This window comes from Vitis riparia, chromosome 8 (genome assembly GCF_004353265.1).
Source record: "Vitis riparia cultivar Riparia Gloire de Montpellier isolate 1030 chromosome 8, EGFV_Vit.rip_1.0, whole genome shotgun sequence".
Classification (NCBI taxonomy): Eukaryota; Viridiplantae; Streptophyta; class Magnoliopsida; order Vitales; family Vitaceae; genus Vitis; species Vitis riparia.
The window spans coordinates 1,471,301-1,476,104 of NC_048438.1; the positions used below are offsets into that span (position 1 = coordinate 1,471,301).

The 4,804-nt window shown below is 26.6% G+C and overlaps 1 non-coding gene across 1 annotated transcript; it reads right to left on the bottom strand.

Annotated features, from left to right (window-relative positions):
* Positions 1 to 1,714: 1,714 nt before the first annotated feature.
* TRNAV-CAC lies at positions 1,715 to 1,788 on the bottom strand. The gene has a single exon. It is a non-coding gene; the product is annotated as a tRNA-Val (tRNA).
* Positions 1,789 to 4,804: the final 3,016 nt, after the last annotated feature.

Consider the following 4,804-nt stretch of genomic DNA (forward strand, 5'->3'; position numbering starts at 1 on the left):
ATTTTGTGAAATGGGTCTTGTGGATGTTGTGGGTGTGTACGAACTCGTCTCTTAAGGTTTTCTTCAGTACTACACCATCTTATGTGAGATATTAGAGTTTGGAAAAGCCAAAACTTGTAGCAAAACAGTGAGTATAATAAATCAAACACCAATGCCAGGAGGTAATAGTCGATCCTAAATTTCTTCAGTTTTTGATTCGTATGGTTTGTTTTCATCCACGTTGGATTGTGTGTATGTTTTACATTTTTAAGTCTCAATTATAAGCTCTCATATCAAAAAAAGAAAAAAGAAAAAAGAAAAAAAAGCTTCCTAATTATAAGCAATAAAAAAAAAAAAAATTTGGGGAAATTATTTTTAAGATATTTGAGTTTTGTAAAAACAAAGAAGCAAAAGGGGAAAATGAAAGACAAAGCAATCCAACTATAAGCTATTATTTTCACAAAAAAAGTGATGGATTTATGGTTTTAAAAAAAAATTATTCCTAATTATATGCCATCAAAACAAAGAAGTACCAATTTGGGAAAAAGAATTTGTGATGTCTAAGCTTTGTGAAAAATGGGGGAAAAAAAACCACACACAATAAAGGGGAGAAAAATGAAAGAAAAATAATATCAAGTATAAACTATCATTTTCACAATAATCATAACACTAAAAATAATTAGGAAGTATAAGTTGTCATTTCTACAACAAAGTAAATGATTTATGATTAATTTTTTTCCTAATTATAAGCCATTGAAACAAAGAAGTAGCAATTTGGGAAAAAAAGCCAAAGTATTTCATGATTAAAAAAAAAAGACGATTCTAATATAAGCATTTATAGTAAGTTAAGATGTATAGTTACAAATAATTATAAAACCATGATTTTCAAGAATAAAGTAAAGGATTTATGGTTAAAAAAATTGATTCTTAATTATAAGTCATCAAAACAAAGAAGTAGCAATTTGGGAAAAAAAAATTATTTTATCCAAGCTTTGTGAAAAAAAAAAAAAAAACACAACAAAGGGTATTAAAAGAAAAAGAATATTACGTATGAACTATCATTTTCACAAATAATTAGGAAGTATGAGTTGTCATTTTCACAATACAAAAAATGCTAAAAATAATTAGGAAGTATAATCTGTCATTTTTCACAAAATAAAACAAAGGATTTATGGTTAAATTTTTTTCCTAATTATAAGCCATGGAAACAAAGAAGTAGCAATTTGGGAGAAAAAAACCAAAGGATTTTATGATTAAAAAAAAAGTAAAAAAAAAAGAAGAAAAAAGATGGATTTCATATAAGCATTTATAGTAAGTTAGGATTTAAAGTTACAAATAACTATAAAAACCATGATTTTTATAAAATAAAAAAAATGATAAAAACAAAAACAAAGGATTTGTGGTTTTTCCTAATTATAAGCCATGGAAACAAAAAAGTAGCAATTTAGGGGAAAAAACCAAAGGATTTTATGATAAAAAAAATAAAAGTAAAAAAAGAAAAAGAAAGACGAATTCTAGTATAAACATTTATAGTAAGTTGGGATTTATAGTTACAAATAATTATAAAAAACCATGATTTTCACAAAATAAAAAAATAAAAACTAAGGATTTGTGGTTAACAAAAATGATTCCTAATTATAAGTTACTGAGATAAAGAAGTAGCAATAAAAAAAACATGACAAAGGGAAAAAAAATGAAAAATGGATTTCATGATAAAAAGAAAAAATATATATAATGTCTGAGCCCGGGTTCGAACCGGGGACCTCTAGTGTGTGAGACTAGCGTGATAACCAACTACACCACCCAGACAAGATGCTAGATATTATTAAAGAAACTAATCATATAGATGTTGTATCAAACTCCAAGGCAAAGGAAGACAATGAGAATGAACTAAAATATATGAAAATGAAATCCTACTTATCAAAAGGTATTTTGATTCTTTCTATACAAGTTTTTAAAAATACTTATTTGAGTTTTGAAAAATAATTTTTTAATTTTGATTTTGTAAAAAAATAAATAAATTAAATTAAATTTATATAATATAAACTAACTTTGATTCAAGCCTTATTAAAAATAAAAGTAATTTTATAATTACAAGGAAATTTTTTTAAAAAAATGAATAGTTTTTAATAAAATATAAATAGTAATATTATAATAAAATGATAAATTATATTTTTTTATAAATATTATAAAAACATGGATATTAACATCTTCATAAAGCATAATTGATTTATTTTGTTAAAAATAAATAATAATAATTTAAAATTAATAATTGTTAATATTATTTTACTTTAAATGAATTTAAAAATAAATAAGGTTTATTTTTTTAAAAGTATAAATGAGTTAAGTTTTTCATTACATACACACATTTAGTATTAATCATGAATAGAGTATTCTGATTTAAATTATTCTTAAAAATTAGAAAATTCATTAAAGAATTTAAAGAATTAATTTTGTTTCACTTAATTAAAATTTATTTACTTTAAAATATGGTTATGTATAGGAGAAAAAAAAATATGAAAAATAATTAGGAAGTATAAGCTATCATTTTCACAAAAAATTAAAGGATTTATGGTTTTTTTTTCCCTAATTATAAGCCATAGAAATTGTTAGACAAAGGGTTCTCCTAAGTGAGTTTTGATGATAACAAATCATGATTAATTCACTAATGAGTTTAAAATCAAGTTAAGTTTTAAGTACTATTAGAGAAAATAAAATGAAAAATCAATATATTCATCAAATGACCAAAGAAGTTGAAGATATTCACCAAAAGATCAAATGAGTGCTAGTCTGAGTGTGCATAAAGGTTATCCAAAGCTTAGGAATCATATGTAAGATGTTCACTTGGGTATACTTAGGGTTTTAAATTCTTACATACATCTCTTTCTTACTTGGTTTTATACTTTAAAAGTATATCTTTCTAAATTTGAGTTTTAATCCAAAACTTTAGGTAAAAACCTCTCAAATCTACTTTATAAAGGTTTTTAAAGATGTTGCCTAAGTATTAGTAGAGATGGCAACGGGGCGGGTTCGGGATGGGTCGTCCCCATCCCAACCCCGCCCCGTTTAGCAAAACCAATTCACATCCCTGTCCCGTTTAAAAATTAAAAGCTGGGCGGGGCGGGTATGGGAATTTCCCATCCCCGCCCCGTCCCGCCCCATTTAGCTTTTTTTTTTTTTTTTAAATTACTTTTAAAAATTTTAATTACATTAAAATAAATATATTTTATAAATAATAAAATTATTATATTTTTTATAACTTATTTTATTAAAATTTTTTATTATTATCTATATATTAAAAATAGTAAAATTAAATTTTAAATTAAATTAATTTTAAAATTAAATTAAATTAAATTTTAAAATTAATTTTATATATAAACGGGGCGGGATGGGGCAATACCCGAACCCGCCCCGGGTTTTAAAAAAAATTCCCATACCCGTCCCAAACCCGTTTAATAAATTTTAACCCCGTCCCATTATGGGCGGGGCGGGGCGGGTACCCGAAAAAACCCGCCCCGTTGCCATCCCTAAGTATTAGAAATAACTGAATTTGAAAAAAAAGGGTTTTTGGGCCAAAATTATCCAACTAGTCAAAGGCATGCTCAATCAATTGGGAACTAATTCAATCGATTACCCTTTTCTAGTCGAGGATTGGTGAAAGGTGCACAAAAACCTTTTCTTTCATCCAAAAAACTTGTTTTCTCGATCAAAGAGAAGTCTTTCCCAATCAAGGGTAACCCTTTCTTGGTTGAGATTTGAACAAATCCTAACGGTCACCTGTAGTGCATTAAATGCCCAAGGACTAGTCAATGGTCGAATCGAAGCTCAACTAGGAAAGGTCAATTAGTGTCTTTTTAGATGCCCAAGATTAGAAACCTAAATTCAAAACTCCACTTCATTTATGAGATAGAGAACACCTGTTATTAACTCTTTATCTACTCGTTTCTCACATTCAAAGCTCTTATTTCTCTTTTTGGTGCATTAAACTCTCATTTGCAAATCATCTTGTGCACCCTTATTGTTCATCTTAACCTTTTTGTATTTGTTCATTTGTTATGCTAGGTTAGATGTACTTTCATTCACATTTAATTGAAGTAAGGTTTTTTAGTGATTAGAGGTTTAAGTTTAAGACATACTTGAAAAGATGTTGTTGTGCCTATTGGAGCCGAAAATTCAGGTGTAAAGGATTGGAAACTTGGTTAAAGTTTCAAGTTAGTAGAACCCTTACTCTGGAGGAGCTTAAGAAGAGTAGACATAGGCAAAATTAGTCGAACCATTATAAAAATTTGTGTTTGCTTTCTCTCATCCTTTGTCCTTTTAATTTCTTTGCTCTATTGTTATGGTTGAAAATCGTTTTTAAAAAACTCAATTTCACCCATCTCTTGGTTGTTTTCTTTAAACAAGTTAGTCTTGTTTCATAGAAATAAAGAAATAGCAATTTGGGGGAAAAAAAGCCAAAGGATTTCATGATAAAAAATAAAAAACGATTCTAGTATAAGCATTTGTAGTAAGTTAGGATTTATAGTTACAAATAATTATAAAAATCATGATTTTCACCCAAAAAAAAAAAATATGAAGGATTTATGGTTTAAAAAAAAAATGATTCTTAATTGTAAGCCATGTAAACAAAAAAAGTAGCAATTTGGGGGAAAAAATCACAACAAAGGGAAAAAAAATGAAAGAAAAAGAATATCAAGCATAAACTATCATTTTCAAAATAAATAAAAAAACACTAAAAATAATTACGAAGTATAAGAGTAAAAAAGAATATCAAGTATAAACCAATGTTTATAGTAAGTTAGAATGTAATTATGAAAAATCATAA